At 43.2% G+C, this 22,323-nt stretch overlaps 1 protein-coding gene across 1 annotated transcript in view; it reads left to right on the plus strand.

Annotated features, from left to right (window-relative positions):
- The window catches only part of PIK3AP1 (phosphoinositide-3-kinase adaptor protein 1), a 118,105-nt gene that overhangs the window by 22,326 nt on the left and 73,456 nt on the right, over positions 1–22,323 (plus strand). The window lies entirely within an intron of this gene.

Here is a 22,323-nt window from a genome sequence, read left to right on the forward strand (position 1 = left end):
TTTGGCTCAGGTCATGATCTCACAGTTCGTGGTTTGAGCCCTGCATCTTGCTCTGTGCTGACAGCTTGGAGCCTGGAGCCTGCTTCAGACTCACTCTCTCTCTCTCTCTCTCTCTCTCTGTCTCTCTCTCTCTCTCTCCCTTTCCCCCACTGTGCTCTCCCTCTCTCTCAAAAATAAATAAATAAACGTTAAAAAAAAGAAAAAGAAAATAAGTTAATTTGGTTGCATAATACAGTTTTGATTATAATTTCAGCTGTATGCTAATTCTTAATCCATACAAAGACTGAATCAGCTGTTGCTGGGTTTTATGCAAGAGGGGTTGAGTACATTTTTGTGACAGTTTTATGCTAACAAAAGAAAACATTCCTTATTTCACATTTGACTTTTTTAAAACAGTTGTATTGAAATATAATTGACTTTTACAGTTTTCAAAGCCTCTTCTCAATCATTATGTATTCCTATAATTCAGTTTTGATTATCAGGCTGCATTCCTATGGACTTTTTCCTGTTCGGTTGGTAACCTTTCCAATGGATAGTGGCTTTACTTGTGATTCAGTTTTCCAACATTACTTTTATCAGCCTCATAAATTTCTGTATCTTTTCCAAAATCTAGAATAACCCTATATATCCAAATCACACTGCATGTATAGTTTGTTGTAGAGAAATCCTAAATCTGGAAGAGAACAAGCAATAAAGACATGACTTACTGGATAAAAATATATACTGTGATTAAGCAAGCAGAGATGTTTACATGGAGACCAATTTTGTAAATGATCATTTTGTTAGTAAATTCTTTTGTTTTCTTGAGAGAGAGAGAGAGAGAGAGAGAGAGAGCAAGCAGTGGAGAGGGGCAGAGGGAGAGAGAAAGAGAGAGAGAATCTTAAGCAGGCTCCATACTCAGCGCAGAGCCTTAGGTGAGGCTCAATCCCACAACCCTGGGATCATGACCTGAGCCAAAATGAAGAGTCAGATGCTTAACTGACTGAGCCACCCAGCCCCAGGAAATACTTTTATTTTATGAAAAATTTAATTTCCTATGTTACCAGAACTATGGAGACTTGAAATAGGAATACTCAGAAGATGATAAAGCTGTCAGAGTTGAAAGCCACTGACATGGATTCAGAGCTCTAAGCTTTGTTCCACCAAGCAGAGAACTGAGGGAATGAATATTCTGGCACATCTGTAACCCATTCCATTTGGTAGACTAGTTGGGAAGCTTTGCTATTGATGATGGAATCTTGAGTCACCACAGTCACAGACAGGCTGGGACAATGGCCCCAAGCTAACACGTAATATTTGACAAGACTAAGTGTTTATCTGCAATTAGGTCTCAAACTTCATCCCTTCCCCATTCCCTCCCCTCCACACACACACACACACACACACACACACACACACACACCAAACAAATGGAATTATTCAATTGTGGCATGGCAGAGAGAAAATCCTGGCTTCCTTGGTTTACATGAAAAAAGCTGGGGGTTTGAGGTGGCCACGTGCTCTGTGTGAATCAGCAAGTTGTCACGACTGCTTTAAGATGCAGTCTTGAACTACCCTTCTGAACAGTGGCCAGATGGGAAGAAGTGACAGCCATTCTTATACACAGACTCTAGTTACCCATCTGGAGTAGCTGTTGGCAGAAGGTTGGGGAAGTGGACAGTTAGGTTTGGGGGGGGGCACGGTATAGGGAGAACAGATAAGCCAGAACTATCTTCATTGAAGGCCTACTTAGAAAGCTGAGTATTGTTCTGGACCTGTTTGTTTATACAGAGAGGACCCCAACTTGGGCAAAAGAGGAGTTAACAAAGAGGAAGGGCAAGAGTGCAGTTGGTCCTCAAAGATAGCCTAGAACCAAGGACTCGAACTCCATATTACCTCTTCACCTCACCTTTCTGTCTCTCTGCATCTGGGTGTCATTTTCTGATGAGTCCTCTCCAGGAAGAAGTGCAGCCCCTAGGAGCTGTCCCCCCTCACTCCTTCCAACCCCAACTCCAGAGAGGAACTGATACTTGTTCTCAATGGTCCAAAATTTAAAAATCCCACATTAGGGACTAAGTAGTTGAATTTGGATCAGGTGCCTAACTCGAGGCCAATGATCTGTGGCCAGGGGATTGGAGGACTCTAAATGGCCCATGTTGATAGCCTGGGGTGTGGGGTTTCTAGGAGCTGGGCAGCTTCCATTCAAACCACTTGGTGAGAGGGAATGGATCAGGAATTCTCCCCAGGGGGGATTTCTGTCCTGTCCTTGTCCAGCAGTATGAAAGAGAACTGGCACACCAAGGCATCTGGAAACATACCTATGCCTGATGAGTAGGAGTAAACTGGGGATGCTTAGTCATAGAATTACAGAATTTGGGGCCGGAGTGAGACTGAGGCTCAGCACTGTCAGATGACTTGCACAGGGCCATCCAGCCAGTTAGAGACAAGAGCCCAGGCCTCCAGCACTGAACTCAGAGTTCCATCCACCATGCTTTATTATCTTCCCAAAGGAGAAAACACCAAGACATGAGGACTACCTTCAAACATCTGAAAGACTGTTATGTGGAAATAAGAAAGGTATTTGATGATTCTCCAGAGGCAGATTAGGATTCGTGGACAGGATTGCCTGATAAGCAGAATTCTACTACATTTAAGGAAGAACATTAACTCCGGGACAGGCTTAACAAAGGAGGAGGCTGTCCCAGGAGGTGGTGGCCAGAGGCCCTGTCACTGGAACCCTTCAGGCTCAAGTTGCATAAACATCTGCTGAAGAAGGATGCTGAAGAAGGAATCCCTAAAGTCCCTTCCAACCCAGAGACACTTTAATAACAAACTTGGATCTGGACTACACTGCTTTTTACTGTTTTCCTTCAGTGTCCACCAGCTGTAGAATGTTTGCAATGCTAAATACTGTGCTAACCATTTTACAGTGGTTATCTCATTTAATCTAAACCTAGAAGAGAGATGCTATTACTGTCTCATTGTGCAAATGAGACACAGAAGCATCGTTTCCCAGAGGCATGTGGGAACTTCAGGTTTGCACCCAAACTTCTAGTCTTAACCCCTGTATTCAATGGCTTCTTAAAAACTATTTGTTTCCAGTTCCATTTTTACAATGCCTCTTTCAGGTAGTCTTTTTTTTTTTTTTTTTTTTAAGTTTATTTACTTATTTAGAGAGAGAGAGAGAGAGAGAGCGAGCATGAGTGGGGGAGGAGCAGAGAGAGAAGGAGAGAGAGAATCCCAAGCAGATAGTACACTGTCAGCTATCAGCACAGAGCCCTCTGTGGGGCTTGAACTCACACACCACAAGATCATGATCTGAGCTGAAATCAAGAGTCGAATGCTTAACCAACTGAGCCACCCAGACACCCCTCTTTCAGGTATTCTTAAAATGTGATGCTCAGAATATCTGCATCAGAACCATTATTTTTTGCTTGTTTATTTATTTATTTTGAGAGAGAGAGTGCACACACCCAAGTGGGGAAAGAGCAGAGAGAGAGGGAGAGAGAATCCCAAGCAGACTCTACACTCATCATGGAGCTCATTGCAGAGCTTGATCACACAACCATGAGATCATGACCTGAGCTGAAATCAAGAGTTAGATACTTCACTGACTGAGCCACCCAGGTGCCCAGAGCCATATACTTTTGGTTTTGATGAAGAACCAAATATTTCGAACCTCATATCATTATAAATAGTCACGTTCCCCATATATTTGAACCTCATATTATTTGTAAATATTCATGTATATCAGCCCTCCCTGCTACCCAATGAACCAGAATGTCTGTGTGGGATAGACTGGGAATATGTATTTTTTTTTATTTTATTTTTTAATTTTTTTTAACGTTTATTTATTTTTGAGACAGAGAGAGACAGAGCATGAACGGGGGAGGGGCAGAGAGAGAGGGACACACAGAATCGGAAGCAGGCTCCAAGCTCTGGGCCATCAGCCCAGAGCCTGACGCAGGGCTCGAACTCACGGACCGCGAGATCATGACCTGAGCTGAAGTCGGACGCCCAACCGACTGAACCACCCAGGCACCCCATGGGAATATGTATTTTTTAATACTGGTGGGTACTAAAGTTTGAGAACCACTGGTCTAGAGCTTTCAGGGGAAGGCTGGAGGGGAGATCAGATGCTGAAAATTCTCATATTTATCTAAACAGCTGAGATTTGCTTTGAAGGCTACGGGGAAACATTGAAGGGCGGAATGTTGGGGTTTGACATGACAGGAATTCATCTTCCATAAATTCAGTCCAGTGGCTGTGTGGGCAGGGCTGGAGGCTAGAGACTGGGCTGGAGGTGACTGCATCTTCCAGGGGAGAGGTGATTTGGGCCTGAGCAGAGCAGAGGCAGTGGGAATGAAGAGGAAGGGACATCCTGGAGGGGCAGAAAGCAGGCAGAAGCAGCAGGACTTGGTGCTTGATTGTGGAGCAGAGGGAGAGGAAGTAGCCTAGTGCATGAGTTCAGTACACAGGACTGAAAGATGTCTGCATATAGACTTTCGAAAGTAAGAAAGCACTTTCAATAGGTGGTCAGTTGAAAACTTGATGGAGGAGATAGCACTGAAATAGATGGCTGGAGGGGTGCCTGGGTGGCTCAGTCTGTTGAGCTTCCAACTTGGAATGAATGAATAAATAAATAAATAAATAAATAAATAAATAAACAGACAGACAGACAGACAGACAGTTGGATTTTAGGAGGAACTGGTGAGAATGGGAGGGAGCGACATCCCAGAGAGGGAGCTCTGCGGGCAAGGCAGAGGGGTAGGAAAGCACAGGATGTGTTTGAATTTGGGCTAAGAAGTGGTTGGGGAGGGACAGTGGGGGCAAATATTACAAAGATCAACTTGAGTCAGTGGGATAAGGACCTTCGACATCAGTATGAAGAGCCTTGCCCCTTTTGTCTTGAGGGCTTGTTCTTGGGGCGGCAATATGACCAAAATGACATTTGGAGAGATCGCTCAGCCCAGCTAAAGGACTGACCCTACTGTTTTGTTTGTTCTTACACTGGAGTACAGTTGACTCACAATGTTGCATTAGTTTCAGGTGTACGACACGGTGATTGGAGGAGTCTATATGTGATACCATGCTCACCGCAAGTGTAGCTACCATCTGTCACCATACGGCGCTGTTCCAGTGCCATTGATGTTATTCCCTATGCTCCACCTTTTATCCCCATGGCTTATTCTTTCCATAAGTGGAAGGCACTCCCCTTCACCCATTTTGTCCATTCCCCTATTCCCCTTCTCTCTGGCCACAATCAGTTTGCCGTCTTTATTTATAGGTCTGTATTTATTTATTTATTTATTTATTTATATCCAAGTTAGTTAGCATATAGTGCAACAATGATTTCAGGAGTAGATTCCTTAATGCCCCTTACCTGTTTAGCTCATCCCCCCTCCCACAACCCCTCCAGCAACCCTCTGTCCTCTATATTTAAGAGTCTCTTATGTTTTGTCCCCCTCCCTGTTTTTATATTATTTTTGCTTCCCTTCCATTTTGTTCATCTGTTTTGTATCTTAAATTCCTCACATGAGTGAAGTCCTATGATATTTGTCTTTCTCTCACTGAGTAATTTTGCTTGGCATAATACCCTTCAATTTCATCCATGTAGTTGCAAATAGCAAGATTTCATTGTTTTTGATTGTCGAGTAATACTCCATTGTATATGTATACCACATCTTCTTTATCCATTCATCCATCGATGGACATTTGGGCTCTTTCCATACTTTGGCTATTGTTGATAGTGCTGCTATAAACATTGGGGTACGTGTGTTCCTTCAAAACAGCATACCTATATCCCTTGGATAAATATATAGGTCTGTTTTTGCTTTTTGTTTTCTTATTCCTTCATTAAGGGCCGACCCTAGTTTCTGAGGCAGTCTTTTCCCCAGTGTCTGTTGGATGTAGAGCTAAATGTTCATAGATCCTACTTAAAAAGGAAATGGAACCCCTATTACAACCTGATTTTCTGATGAAATATTAGTAAATTTCCATAGGCTCTCAAAAGTATTTTATTGAGATGGTGTCAAGCATTAATTTCCTCTGAAATTTAAAAAAAATATTTATTTTTATTTTTGAGAGAGAGACAGAGACAGAGCATGAGGGGGAGAGGGGCAGAGAGGGAGGGAGACACAGAATCCGAAGCATGCTCCAGGCTCCGAGCTGTGAGCACAGAGCCTGATGTGGGGCCTGAACTCACACACTGTGAGATCATGACCTGAGCTGAAGTCAGACACCTAACCAACTGAGCCACCCAGGCGCCCCTAATTTCCTCTGACATCTTATCTTCACTTTTTGATTCTTACCACCAACCCCCCCTTTACTATTAGTAGTTATGTCCCCTAGACATGTCAGGTGGTGTGTTTATAACAGGCCTCATCTCTGGTGTGGGTGGGGAATGATGGCTGGCTAGAATGAGCAAAGACCCTGATGTGCAGTGTTGCCTATTGAATAAATAATGGAAATGCTAAGGGGTATTGGGGTGGAGTGGGGCCGTCCCTAGATTTGCAATAGCTCCCTGGAACACAGACATGGAAAGAGGTGGTCAGGGCATGAAACAGTCTTGGCCGGCAACCACTTGTGCTGGGGAGCGAATAGCTTGAAAGGTATGGGTGCTTTTATGGATACTGTGGAATCATTATATTTCTAGGAGGCTGGGAGAAGCCTTGTCTTTTTTGTCTCTATCCTTCACCCCACAGGCCAAGTCCCTCTTCCTTAGATTCTAGTACTCATGGCTTCTCCTTTCTCTGGACTCCTGTGGAACTCATTTGCAGGACATCCATCGATTACACTCATTTATCTAATTGCTTCCTGAATTTCCGTTTGGTTCTCCAGCTAGTGTGTAGATTCTTTAGGAGAAGGGCCCATGACTATCATTCCATGGGATTCTGCATTGTGCCTATAACAGTGTGGGCACATGGAGATCTTAGTAAGTGCTATTTGCTTGTTCAGCTGTTTGGTTGAAGTCTTGGAGCACAGATAGTGTAGTTACTTTTTAGCTGAAGGAGCTTTATGACAGTGACTAAATTGCTCTCTCTCAGTAGGGTCACAATTATTATTTGTCACAAATGTGCGTTGACTGCCTACATCCTGAATTGTTGAGGGAAAAAATGCTTTCAGAACACTCATGATCTAAATGAGGGCTTAAATGCAGTTTCACATTGACTTCGGGTGATCCTGCTGTCTTCCCATTAATACATATGTGCATTAAACTCTCAGTGAATTTGGTGAGGACTTGTGCTATATTAGGCACTGCAGAGGCATTACAGATTCTGTAGAAAACATAGGTCCTGGAGCACCTGACTGGCTCAGTTGGTTGAGCATCCAGCTCTTGATCTCAGCTCAGCTCTTGATCTCAGGGTCGTGAGTCCAAGCATCAGGCTCCATGCTGGGCGTGAAGCCTACTTTCACAAAAAACAAAATGAAACAAGAATATAGGTCCTGTCTGGAGAATCCTCCTGAGCTAAATTGGCCAGTGGGCACTCGTCTGTTAAGGGTCACTTTTGGCATCTGGGACTTACTACTCAACAGAGATGGGCACAGGGTTCAGCCTTGCCAGTCTCCCCATGACCCACCCTATGTTGTCAGAGCTAGCTCCCTAGTTCCTTACGGCTGCATCAGACCAGGACTTGAGTGCAGAAAAGGCAGTGAAGAGGGCTGTGGACATGTAGGAAATCTGTTTCAGCGTCAGGTGAGAGGGAGTTCTAGTCTCTCTGAGCTCTCGGGGGCTCCACGTTGTTGTCTTTAAGATGTGGTGGAAATGCCCACCTCCCAGGACTCTCAGGAAATGTAACTGAGAGGGTGAACAGAAACATATGGCCCCATCTGCCTCCCTCACTCCTGACCCGCGTCACTCAGGCTCCCATCTGCGGTGCTGTCAACATCTGTCTGCTGGGTCTGTTCCCTGCTTTCTGTTCTCATGGCTATGGCTTTGGTTTGAAGTCCTGATCATTTCTTGTCACAGAAACTGCATCTTTTATTTTGTGGTAATCTTTTACTTTTTTAAGTTTTAGAAATCTCTTGAATGTATCAATCTCGGTCCACTTCCCCAAATCTTCATTCACTCCTGTGGAGGTAACTGCCATAAGCATTTTGGTGTGTATATTTTTATAAGTTTATAAAACACACAGAGACATTTTTCCACTCTAGATAGAATCATTGTGTACATATTTTTCTGCACCTTGATTTTTCAATCAATCCTTTTCTGTGAATTTACAACATATACACACATGAGAATTTTTTCATAAAGTAGGTTACTGTGTACATTTTATTTTGCAGCTAGCCTTTTATCTTAGCTCATACACAACTGTCTCCTAATTGGGCTTCTTGTTTCCATCTCATACCTCTCCACCAAAATGCCAGAATGGTTTTCCTTAAACCCAGATGGGGGAATCTTTGACTATAAGGTGAAGTCCTAACTCCTTCACGTGACAATTCAAAGCTCTCTACTATCTAGCCCCAGTGGATTTGCAAATTGATTGGAGTATTTCTTAGATTTTTGTTGTCGTTAGTGGCAGAAGCTTTTTGTCCTCTGAACAAAACCTATGTATACCCCCTATATATTAAGTAGATAAACGTTGGGCTCCTGGGGTTGATGTGTACCTATGTGGGGGCCTCTAGATCCCAGCCTGCTCAGGCACCCTTCCCTGTCTCACAAGCCCTGTTCTCTATCCTACTTCATATTCTATCTCAAGGCATGTTGGTCTTTCTTGAGATCAGCCTGAAAAAGTTAGAGATGTATGCACACTTCTCAGTTTCTCTTTATTCATTATGAGCCTGCAATGCAATACTTAAAACAAAACTATTGGGAGCCTTTTGTTAACCTTCTTTCCTAGAGGAAATGAATTTCATAAGCTTATTAACTCTTTGTTGACATGTCTTGAATGAGCCCACTCAGATTCTAAGTTGCCCTTTTTCAGACATGGACATTTGGAGAGCCAGTTTTGAAGAGCTCAGTTTCGTTGCTTTTCTGTCCTTTTCGATGGTGAACATATTGGGCATTCTCCTATTGCTGACCTTTTTTCTTTGCTCTGGAGTTATTATTATGTTTAGATCTCCAGGACCCAAAGACTGTGAGGTTCTTGAGGATTGAAGCAAGCAGACCGAGTAGGTAGGTGATAGTTGTGTTCATGAGCTAAGATAGAAAACAAGCTGCAGAACAGAATGTATCCAGGTGGGTCGTCTCATGTATCTAGCTCAGTGCCTGGCCCACCAGGAATGCTCAATAGACTTTTCATCCTTAGAAAGTATATCAGGTAGGACAATTCCGTCTGCAATTGGGGCAAAGAAGAGATGCAGGTATTTCCATCGCCCATGATATGGGGTCCATCATTTGCCATCAGTCTAGCTTTGGAAGTGTTACCAGGGGACGTGTGCAGGTAAGGACAGTCAGCATCCTTTCTTGACGAACCAATACCTGGCAGCCTCTGCTTCTCCCAGTTGCAAGGACCTGAACGGAATGGGGGCGACTGGGGATATTCTCTCTCTGCTTAATTCACATCAGTTATAGGTTTGTGCATCTTGAGTTTGATGACCACTGGAATGACCCCTCAATGACCACACTGGGATCATTTTAGATTCGATGCTGGTCATCTAAGAAACTCTGAAAAAAATCAAGACATAAATAGCTCACAAGCTGAATTTGTGGCTTTTGTGGATATATTTATTTATACTTTTCAAAAGCAGTGAGTCTAAGATACTCAAAATGACATTCTTTGCTTCCTTTGACCACAGAAGCCACATGTCTACGTCATTACCAGGAGGTTGTGTTAGGGAGATTGTGATCTTCCTACTGATCTTTTAAAAAAGCAGAAACAAATGACAAGCCAAGAACTCTGTGTTGGTTGCCGTGCATATATTGATTAGATTCCTTAACTTTCACCAAAGGATTTTTACTTTGTTCTCAGCTTGTCTTGTTACTTGGCAACACGGCATATCTATCCCAGGGTGTCACCTCAAATGCTCTGATCTCTGATTTCTGTAATCATGTTTAGGTTTTTCTTTTTTCGTGTTCCTTGGCACATTTTTTTCTAATATGGAATGCACTTGACTGGCTCTTTGTCAGCCATTTGGAAGGTACCCATTCTTCTGTCTTAAATTATGCCAATTGTGCCTCAAAGTTTTTTTAAAAAAGATTTCTGACACAGGTTCATTGGTCTTTGAATGCATTGGGATTTTAAAATTATTATTGTTTCTATGTATTTTCCCAGGTAACTCAATGGCATATATCTCCCCACTTGCCCTCCAGCACAGCCTAGGCTCCCTGCTTCCCATAGTCTCATAGAGTGGGACATACTGTACCATGCAGACTACCTGATCCCAGATCAGACTTTGTTAAAGGATCAAGGTATTTTTTCTCACTGAGCTGGGATTGGACTCAGCATTGTCCTTACCCAGGGTTCTAGGCATCCACCCTCATTCCACTGGAGTTGACACTTGAGATGAAACCAGTATCCTGTTCCTGCTCTAGTACCTTTCCCACACCTTCTCTTCCTTAATATGTAGTATTTGTTGCTTCTAGGCATATAAAATATTTCAGCAACTATTTGAAAATTAACTCCCATTTTCCCTCTTGCTCAAGTTGCCTAACTAGCTATGTCATTGGTCTTGCATGAAAAAAGAATGACTGAGAACCTTCAAGAGTTGCCTTTCTTTCCCTTTCACATCTGATTTTTAATAGCATCTGGGGGAGCTTTCTTATCATTTGGGGTAGAATTCAGACATATTTCCTGAATGACGAAGTTGTGTTATTTTTATTTTATTTTAGTTTAGTTTATTTTAGTTTATTTTATTTTAGTTTAGTTTATTTATTTTGAGAGAGAGAGAGAGAGAGAGAGAGAGAGAGAGAGAGAGGGAGCAAGCAGGGGAAGGGCAGAGAGAGAGGGGGAGAGAGAGAATCTTAAGCAGGCTCCGCACTCAGCACAGAGCCCAATGTAGGGCTCGATCTCATGAACTGTGAGATCATAACCTGAGCTGAAATCAAGAGCCAGATGCTTAACCAACTGAGCCACCCTGTGCCCCAAGTTGCATCATTTTAGATTCAATAAAAGTCACAGAATTTTCAGAAATGTTAAAATTAATGTCCTCTGGTGAGTTCTACTAGATCTTAGTCATAAAATCAACTATTAACCGTTAGCCTTGTTTCTTGTGTCCAGACACTGGGGTCATTAAAATGAGTGGCACAGCCATGGATGGCATCACCTCCTATATACAGATACAAGCTTGAATGTTCCTTTTGAGAAAATGTGTTAAGATTTCCTTGACATTTTGGCTTAAACCATCTGCCATACTATGGAATTAGAAAAGTAAAGATCTTGAGGTCTTGGACAAAGTCTTACTCATCTTTATGAGCTGCAGCTCTCATATGGTGGCATCTAGTGCTCGATAAATATTTGATGAATGAGTCAATGAATGATTGGAGTGTCATACTTTGTGGTTTGGCTTTAAATAAACAAGATCACATTATTTGGTTTTTGGAAAATGACTTAATTTCATTGTCTCAATTGTCAGTACATCCGAGTTGCTCATTTTCTGGGACGGTAAGTAGAAAAGAATAAGATATATAGGAGTGGTGAGGTGAAGGCTCACTAATTTGTTAGTGGGGCTAGTGTCATAAGTCAGCTTTTTTTTTTTTTGTCTTAGTAAAATTTCAGAAAAGTCTCTTTTCTTATCTTTTTCTAAATCTGAAATATTATTTCTGACATCTGCAAATCTTCAGGGCCTCTTGTGGCATTGTCCTCTAGAATAAGAAAAATTAGGCCTCTTGGGTGGGGACATATCCTGTAATCTCTAGCTTAGTCTCTAGTACCTTTGCATTCTCCCACATGGCCTTGAACCCCATTTCTAATTGAGTGATTGTTCTTTAGTCAACGTGTGAATCCTAAAAATTTCAGATTTGCCAATTGCACATTGTATAGTCAAACCAAACCTTGTTTTATTTAAACACAATACACATATCCCTGTGGAAATTAGCAGAATTTTCTGCCCAAGCTCATGGTTGTTATCTTGGGGCATCTCTCAAGGAATGTTTGCCACACGAGTGAAGCCTTGTTTCTATTTTAACAATTCTCAGCTTAGGGCCGAATCCTTGGGACTTCAATGTACAGCCATCAGCTGAGGTAGAAAGCATATGGTGCTTAGTGTCTAGAAACCATTTATGTCTGTTCTCGGAGCCTTGTTGCAGTCTGTTTAAATGTAGTTTTTCAAAATAGATTTTTAATGTTTATTTTTCGAATAGCTTGGATTTGCAACTGAAGAGAAAAGCTCTTAAAAAAAAGATTATATCAGAGGGGAAAAAGTTGCATCCAATGCTGTGTGATGGTTGCCATGGTGATGATTGAATGTAAATTTCAGTTTATGTAAAACCCTGCTAAGGTTTTGATTGGAGACCTGAGGTGAGGCTTGGTGTCAGTTGGTGAAGTGGCTAAAAAGCATCCATTAATGAGGGGGAGGAGGGAAAGACAGGATCACACAGCTCGTTCCCCACCCAGGTATCCAGTCACTGACTAATCTGTGAACTGTGAGCAAGGCGGTACAAATTGGAGCGTGGAACAAAAAATCGTGCCTCTCTTCTCCCTTGATGATTTCTCCGAGGGAGTCCTTAGAGAGGAGGCAGCTCTTGCAAAGTTGAGCTCCCCTGTGCTTGCTTCATTGATTTTAAGTAGGTATTTGTGGGAAAGGAGATTCAAGCACCAGATATAGGAGCTGGGCGGAATGACTTTTGCAGGCCTTCCAGCCTCAATTTCCAATGTTTGAGTACTTGTACGCAGCAATAAGAAGGGGAAAAAAGGCAACAACAACAATGAAAACCAAAGCAAAACAAAAAAACAGAAGAAAGGTTAATCACATCGTGTTACCCTAAAGCTTTCAGGCATTAGAATTGTAAATCCACCTGGAAGGCAGGCATTTTTCCACTTAAGTGATTTAATCTAAGAAGGAACAGTTATGGATTGGTGAGTAACCAAGCTGATTACAAACTAGTTTGTTTCTCTCAATCTTATTCTTTAGTGCTACCTACTTAACTCTTTAGTATTTATGTGTAGTTGCTCTAATAGTAACCCCTTCCATATATTCATTTATGATTTATATTGTGTGTGTATAATTTTTAGAGAGGGTAAGATTGAGAAAGCATACCAGTTGCTTTCCATTCATCACATCAAGTCCCTGGGCAAAATGCCAAGTTATTGCTGCCCACCTGGCTAATTGCAGACCAAAATAACGAAGACAGACATATCAATCTATGCTGTGGGCATTCAGGGTCATTTTCAGTGTACTGATTGGAGTTAGTGCTGTGCGTGTCCTAAGTGAAACTGGGAGATAACTGAATTTGCCTTTTGATAACCTTCTGGCTCTTTTTCCTTCAACCTTCTCCATGATGACTCTGATCAGCAGTCCCTTGATACAGCGCCTTCATATCCAAAGTCACCCATTGTGACTGTGTAAACACCCTTGTAGAGTCTTCTTTTTGCTCAACTAGAAATGCTCCAGTTTCTAGAACAATCTTTCTCTTCGACATTCCTTTTCAAAATCCTTTCTCCTGAGCCTAAATGTCCATCAACTGATGAATGGATAAAGAAATTGTGGTTTATATACACAATGGAATACTACGTGGCAATGAGAAAGAATGAAATATGGCCTTTTGTAGCAACGTGGATGGAACTGGAGAGTGTGATGCTAAGTGAAATAAGCCATACAGAGAAAGACAGATACCATATGGTTTCACTCTTATGTGGATCCTGAGAAACTTAACAGAAACCCATGGGGGAGGGGAAGGAAAAAAAAAAAAAAGAGGTTAGAGTGGGAGAGAGCCTAAGCATAAGAGACTGTTAAAAACTGAGAACAAACTGAGGGTTGATGGGGGGGTGGGAGGGAGGGGAGGGTGGGTGATGGGTATTGAGGAGGGCACCTTTTGGGATGAGCACTGGGTGTTGTATGGAAACCAATTTGACAATAAATTTCATATATTAATAGTGACATCAAAAAAAAAAAAAAAAAACAACCAAAATCCTTTCTCCAAAATGAGAAAGTAACTGAATTAATGGTTCTTTTTTTTTTTTTTTTAATTTATTTTTCAGAGAGAGAGAGAGAGAGAGCAAGCTGGGGAGGAGCAGAGAGAGGGGGACAGAGGGTCTGAAGTGGGCTCTGTGCTGACAGCTGATGTGGGGCTTGAACTCACGAACTGTGAGTTAATGACCTGAGCTGAAGCCAGATGCTCAACTGCTCAACCAACTGAGCCACCCAGGCACTCTAATGGTTATTCTTTAATGGTCCTCTTTGGAGGAGGGGCTAGTAGATTGCCAGAGCCTCTGGTTTTAGATTTCCTGTCTAATTTTTCTCTGACCTGGAGGCATATACAGACATCAAATTTGTTAGGGGCTGAATTATTTCTCCCCTCAAATTCATTTATTGAAATCCTAACCCCTAGTAGCTCATAATACAATTGTATTTGGACATAGGGTCTTTTAGGAATAATTAAAGTAAGTGATGAGGTTTTTGGGGTGGCAGTAGGGTTTGTGGGGTCTGGAGCTGAAGGCCAAGAAAGAATTCTTGAAGACGTCTTTGGTTCAAAAAGGTAATTTTACTGAAGCATGGGGACAGGGCCCTTGGGCAGGAAGAACTGCCCTGGGACCAAGAGGAGAGACTAGCTTTATACTATGGAGTTGGGAGAAGGTAAAGTCCAGGGGAAGTTTCCAGTGAGATTTTCATATGCTAAAGAAGACTTCTAGGATAGTGGAGGCCTAGCTATTGTCAAGCGAAGGTTGTTTTCCCTCCAGCAAATCACTAGCATTAAGACCCTAGGGAGTTCCTGGAGGAACTCTGCCAACCTCAAGTATTTGTCAATGGGTTGCAGTTTATAAGGAAATTTAGTTCTGTCTACCATTTCCTTCTGCCTTTGTTCCCCACATCACTATTGAGGGGTGATGGAGACTTCGGTCCAAGACTAAGATCTCTATCAGTTAACCATTTGTTTTTCCCCTTTCCTTTGTTCTTGGGCAGCCAGAACTGCCGGAGGAATATCACGCATATCACACCTGGGGGTGAGGGAGGTGTTTGCAGCCTGCTTTATGCTCCCTCATCAGTAAAGGCATTAGGATGGGCTCTAATCCAATATGACTGGAAGGAGAGATTAGGACGGAGATAAGTACATGCATGTAGTAAAGACCGTGTGAGGACATGGGAGAAGGCAGCCATCTGCAAGCCAAGGAGAAAGGCCTCTGAAGAAACCAAACCTGCAGACATCTTGATCTTAAACTTCTAGCCTTGATCTTAAACTGTGAGAAAATATATTTCTGTTGTTTAAGCCCCTTCGTCTGTGGTGTTTGTTATGTCAGTCCTAGCAAACTGTAATGTAAGCTCTGACAGTTTTTCAAGTGCTTGCTTTAAGCTTTGATTGCAGAGGCATCCATTTCAAAGATGGCATCCATTTCAAAGATAGCTGTCTGGAATAAACACATTAATAAACACAGGACTAGATGAAGAGCCAGGCCACCTCCCCACATGGAGTCTCCTTTGTTTTAAAGATCTTGGTTGATTTCAATAACTGACCATTGTCTTTTCTCTTCCTGCTTTAAATTTCCATGCTTAGGTTTTAAATTCCCCATTAAAGAGTAAGCCTGCAAAGCCCCAAGGCCCCACCCTCAGCCCCGGTAAAAGCAGAACCCCAGGTCTGTGCTGTCTCTTTCTCTCTCTCCCCTTTCCCATGACCTCACTGTGTGGCCACAGGTGTGCTAAGTAATTTTCAGGTCTTGTAAGTAATAAAACTTCATTTTTTCAAAGTTTCCTGATGCTTATTGCTGAAGGGCATCTTGCAATCATAATAGAATCCGTAAGAGTCCATCTAATTGTAACATTGGTTTGGAAAGGGAGAGGTCGGTGGGACCCTCCCGGGGCCCAGGTGAGTGCCCCCAGGCATTTCTGGCTGACAGCATGGCTGTAGATAGTCTGAGACCAGCACAGAACACAAACTAATATAGATTTATAGACAGATAACATGTATAGATGTCTGGGTAGTCATTATACTGAGTGGCAGAAGCATTATTCAAAATTATCTTGGTCTAGTTCAGTAGGGATGATCTTAAGTTCTACACTTCGGTCCATAAAAAAAATTCAACTAGTGCAGCTTGGCAGAAATCCAGCGTGGCAATAACGTGTGAAAATTAACTGCTGGTTACAGTTGACCACTTGACTGATTAGGAAGCAACAGTATGATGTTGCCATTAAAAGCTACTACGATATTAAGCCACAGTCCTACAGCTCCCCAGTCTTGGTATATTGTAATTTCGCTATATTCCACCAAGAATGGTGTTTCACTCTGGGTGCCACCCTTTTAGGAGGAAACTGGCCAACTAGAATATGTCCAGCAAAGGACAAGCCTGGGGTTTAGAAACGTGGATTAGCCATTTTGTGGAAGGGGTTGTGACTGTGTTCTGAGTTGCCCTGTAAGGGAGAACTCTATTTGAGGTAGAAATTCCTGGCAGGAGGGATGAATATTACGGTGGAATTTCCAACATTCTTTCCACCCTGGATGATTAGTGAAGCCCATGAGTGGATGGCATTCTCTTGGTGATGGTTATTATGCATGTGATATCAGTTGGAACAGTCAGAGTGAAGGGAAGAGTTTATATCCCATGCTTGGGGGAATATTTCTCTTTTCCTCTGGACCTTTTTGTGGCTGAAATGAACCTGCAGACACCACAGCCGTCATGCTACCAGCCTGAGAATGAAGCTCATGCTGAAGGATGATAGGATAGAGAAATAGGAAGAACCTGGGGCTTTGATGATGTGACATAACTCTTATGGCAGCCAACCTTCATATCTGCCCAAACTGCTGGGCTTTCTACTGAGAGATAAATGTCCTTACCTGTTTAAGGCCTTTTGAGTTGGGATTTCCTTTACATGCAGCAGAACCATCTTAACAGATTCTGCAGGGTTGTGCTGAAGATAAGGATGATCATTCATAGATGATCATAGATCATTTCATAGATCATTTGAAATGCCCACTGATGGAGTAGACAAGAAGTATTTGTCACTGTGAGTATTTAAATAGAGGATGACTATAATTAAAATAAAAATCCTTTATTTAAACAGTAGGGTTTTGCCCTAAATGATTCTTTAGTGTCTTTCAAATGTGGATGATCTAAGATTCAAAAATAATTCTTGTAAGATGTGAGTGACCACGAAGCTGAACCTTTTCTCAGGACATTTGCATTATCCCCAGTGTGATAACTCAGATGAAGTTTTTATTAGTAGAATGTGGAGGTGGGGGAGGTTTTTGTGCATGAGAACCTTCCAGGTGCTCCTTGCCCACTTCATATGAGTGAGCATTCTTCTCTTCCCCTACAGGGGTCTGTGTCTGCCACCCCCACTTTTGGAAAATTGCTGAACCCTGACCAAAGGGGAAATAAACCATATTGTGACTGCTGGATTTGCAAAACACAACATACAAAGGGCCTCCAGTATGGAGAGGAAAAGTAAAAAACAGCAGGGTCTGGTGGCTTGCGAGCTGCCGGTGGGAGGGGCACAGAGGCTGAGGGGCATAGCCAAGTGGTGGACACAAGGGTGTTTGGATTACAGGGAAGCAGTTTCAATCTGTTGTAACCCCTTTTGACACCCACCTTCTGTAGTCCATATTATAAAAATAATAGTTTTATTATTTTGACATAAAAGTTGTAATAGAAGATTGACTGTGCCTTAAAAGCAACACACTTTCTCCATTTGAATTTATCCCCGTGGCAGGCCATTTGCAAACACTCCTGTCTCCCCTCTGAGGAGATGTGAATCACTTGGGTAGATTTTTCTTGATTCGTATCTCAGTGTTGATTAGGTTTCTAGTGGTTCCTATAATTAAATATAAAATAAGAGTGAAAACTGTACTTTTGCACTCATGCCTGTGATTCTGAACCAGGAAGTGTGTTCTAATCCTACATACCTCGTACTGCACTTATCCAGACTGGGTTTGTGGGGGAGAAATATTCCCAGGGGGTCAGAGGGCCACAAGGCCGGTGGGATGTCACTCAGAGTGTCAGTTCTGGACAGGGCCCCTGAAATCAGATTGTGTTGTCCTCCTCTGTCTTAACATAGAGGACAACTGGGACTGTGAATGTGACTCATTGGGGCCAGGTGGTTAATGGATCGTTGATCTGAGGCTGGAAGTGTGAGAATGCCCAGGTTTTACTTCAGGGTATCATTTTTTAAGCATTTCGATTTGCAAGGACACCAAACGTGATTGATTTTTCAGTTGATGAGAGTGATCGATGCAAAGGCAATCAAGGCAATGCAAGAGCCAAAGATGATGTGGAGAAGCTAATTACTAAGCTTGTAAGTATTTTTATGTGTAATGGGAGCAGAAGATGGTTCAGCCAGCATTTTTTTCCTGATGATGGGAATTCTCTGTCCTGGACATTGGGTATGCCTGGTACCAGGTTGGCCCAGCACTTTCTTAGCTCTGGCTGAGGAACCAGAAGGGAGAAAGAAGCCACATTCAGAGCTGGGCTCAGTGTTCATGTTGGAGGCCATATGAGCAAGTGGCCAGCCTGTTTACTGCTGTGAGGCTTTCTTTACTTCCACTTCAGAGAGTGACCTTCCCTCCCCTCAGATGGGAAGGCCTAGTTCGTCTTGGTGGGGAAGGTTCAATGAGTTCCTTTATGTTGCACCCTTGACTTTCCAACCTCTGGCGGAAACAAGACAGCTGTGTTGGATTCTAGCTCCAACACAGAAACTTAACATTTCCTGAAAAAGTCTCTTTAAAACGGAAACTTATCATTCTGGAACATAACAGTTTGATCAGCTGTATCACACTGTTAATTATTAAACAAAAATCAATATCTTTTTAGCTTAACTTTGACTCTTTTCAGTTAGAAAAACTGAAGGTCATGCGGTCAAAGACAAACCCCCCCAGAAATCCTAATGTGTGGTTTTGGTGACCTTCTGGGAAATAGGAGTTGGTGAAAGACGTCTGAGGTGGTGGTGGCAGAAGTAAGAGGGTGGTTTCCTATTTGTCTGGGGGCTCCTTTCCTTGTTGGTTCTTAGTTGTTACTGCCACCAAGGCACAAGGGTCAGCAAGGTTGGGAGAGACCAAAGGACTGGGGCCACAACAGCTATATGTGCTTAGGTCATAGACAGCCCAACACGTGGACACTCTGTGACCCCAATCAGATGTAGGGGCCAGAAACCAGCAGTAGCCAGGCAATGACCACTACCAGAAAGCTGGCCAAGGTTTTAAGATAACAATTAAGATCACAGAGTCAAAGGCAAGCAAGGAGTCCCCCAAACAGGTGCTCAGAATGTATGTAGCAGTGCAGAGTCATGTTTCTCAGAGCCCGGGGTGATCCTGTTCTTGGGGAGAAGGTATGCTAGCCATACTTTCCTTTAGGGGCAGACAGCTGGCAGGGGACAGGGGATGAAACTGCAGACAAACCACAGCAAGTGGAAGAGAAGAGAGGGGTGTGTGGCTATAGATGGATTCTGGCACGCTACAACCCATCTTGGCTTCCCCTCCAGGAAATAGCCAAATGGGGAAGTCCCTGTGACCTTTCATTTGTAGACAAACTGGTTTGGTTGTTTAAATTGTGATTCCGCCTACCCATGGTTCTAGACTTATGTGCCTCGTCCTTTATAGTAGGCTCACAAGATTCAAATACAAGTATGCAACAGTGGGGGCTGTTTTCATGTCCTAATTGTAAATAGAAGTACTTCATTGTTAATAGTAATAATAGGGAAATGGCAGCTGCCTCTTCTTAAGCACTTGCTATGTGTCAGGCACCGTGTACGACAGTAACAATCCTGAGAGATAGGAATTCTAATTTCCATTTTGCAAATAAGGAAAATGAGGTCTTGAGAGGTCAAATGACTTGCCTAAGGTAACCAGCAGGTGAGAACTGGGATTCAGCCTGGATTGTCTGGACCCTGAATCCAATGCTCTTAAGAACTACCATATATGTGGCAGCCATGAGAACGCACCTGGCAGACCTCCAGCTGAGTGCAACTGAGCAAGCGCCCCAGGGCTACATCGTGAACCCATCACGACATTTGACCAAGGCTCTGCTCCCCCACTGGCTGCTCCCAGCCAATGACTGAGCATGGCAGTCTGGCTCTTGGGAGACATGGAACTCTTCCAGTGTCCACCTTCAGCTCAAGAACTCCTTGAGAGGCTTGCAGAACTTTCCTTAGACTGCTCAGTGGTCTAGGATGCTTCCACCCGTCCCTCCTCCATCTTTATTTGGGCTCAGACCATGTGACAGTTTTCCCAGCACCCCCCCCCCCCCCCACCACTTTTCTGCCATGGGTACTTTCCCTGCATGTTTAATTCCATTTTAGTGTTTGTTTCTCAGAAGACCTGGACTAACACAGTGTACCATGTCGAATTTTCAGGGCAGCTTGGTTCAGCCTGCTAGCATAAACTGGGGTGGGGGTGGGGGCAGACAATTTCCTGTTTTTCCAGATTCCACACTAAAAGCCCCATGGCACAAAGCCCTGTATTGGTCCTCCCTGCTGTATTTTCCCCCTGATAGTTACTTAGGTGATCAATCTTATGTTATTCATTGATTCATCCATTCATGTAAGAAGCATTTATTGATTTTCACTATATTCTAGGCTCTGGGGATCCAAAGATGAATGTCAGGGAATCTGCCCTCAAAGGAATCACAGTCTAGTAGAAGAACAATTTGGTCAACAGATAAACAACATTAATTGCTAATGACTCTCCAGTGCTTACTCTCTGTCACGCACTCTCTAGGCGTTTTATATGAATCAAATCATATACTTATAATTACTATGTGAAGTAGGTGGTATGATTTTGTCCCATTTGCACATGCGACAGCTGAGGCACAGAGAGGTAAGTGGCAGATGGGAAGTGGCAGAGTTGGGGTCTGAACGCAAGCAGAGCCCTCGCACTCACTCCTCTGCTACACCTGCCCCTGACCTTACCACCTGTTCTGAGAGTGTGACCATGCCTGGGGAGCGCAGGCTTCCCCCCGTAATAAAAAATCTCCATCGATCACCACAGTGAGAACAATCTCATGAGCAAGCTGGTGGGTGCAGGATGCCTGTTCTGTTGTGGAGATTCATGGCTTGCTGCCCGTGCCTGGGAGTAGCTGAGTCTCTGTTGTTTCCTGTCTCCTTGGCTACCTGGAGTATCCCTGGGCCACCTAACACTCACTTCCTGGGTCACATCTGATTGTCTGGCTCTGGACAGATGCAGAGGTAACACTCCTACTCATTTCTACATGGAGACTTGTTTTGTAGGAACTTTCATTCGGTAAATGAGTAGTAACAAAAATAACAAATACTTACCTTTGTCTAGGACTTTCAGTTTTCTAAGGGCTTCTGTGTTTGTCAATCCCAATAAGCCTGTGCCCAGGCCAGGCAGGTATAAATATTTTCATTTTAAAGGAGAGGGAATTGAAGCTTAGAAAAGTCATGATTACCCAGTCAATGATAGCAATGAGCAGTGGGACTTGAATCTAGGCCCCTGCAGTTTTGCTGACTACACTCTTCCAGAACCCCACCAGCAGCTGCATTTATGTTACTAGAAAATAGTATATAATATCTATAGAGCCATGCCTTTTGTAGCACAGGTTTTAATTACTAAGGTGCGGGGCAAACAGCAGCCCCTGGGCTGAGTTTCTATTTTGGCCCATTTGTTGTTTTGTATTTTTTTTTTTAATTTTTTAAATTTTGTTTAGAGAGAGAGAGGGAGGGAGGGAGGGGCGGAAAAAGAGGGAGAGAGAGAGAAATCCCAAGCAGGCTGTGCACCTCTACTGCAGAGCCCGATGCAGGGCTTGAACTCATGAACCACGAGATCAACACCTGAGCCAAAACCAAGAGTCGGATGCTTAGCGGACTGAGCCACCCAGGCTCCCCGTGTAGTTTTTGTAAAGCTGATCGCTGAGAAGCATGCGCCCCCCTCAGCTTGACCCTACTGTGAGTTCAGATGCAGCGTTTCGGGGTGAGGAGGGAGAGAAAGTTACCCTTCCTAAAAACGGAAAGTGAAAATGACCAGTCCAGTTTCCCAGTTTTAGCTGGTTAGGACGCTGTCAGCCACAGTGGGGGCAAGTAAACCTCACCTCAGCCTTTCCTGCAAGTGTGACAGTGGAATGGTAGAAAAAAGAAAAGGAGTTTTCTTCACAATTTCCTAAGCTCATTTCTATTAGCAAAAGTTGCCTGGGGTTCCTGGCTGGCTCAGTTGGTTAAATGTCTGACTTCGGCTCAGGTCATGATCTCATGGTTCTTGAGTTCTAGCCCTGTGTCGGGCTCTGTGCTCACAGCTCAGGGCCTGGATTCTGTTTTGGATTCTGTGTTTCCCTCTCTCTCTCTGCCCCTTCCCCAGCTCACACTCTGTCT

Source organism: Panthera onca, chromosome D2 (assembly GCF_046562875.1).
Source record: "Panthera onca isolate mPanOnc1 chromosome D2, mPanOnc1 haplotype 2, whole genome shotgun sequence".
Taxonomy (NCBI): domain Eukaryota; kingdom Metazoa; phylum Chordata; class Mammalia; order Carnivora; family Felidae; genus Panthera; species Panthera onca.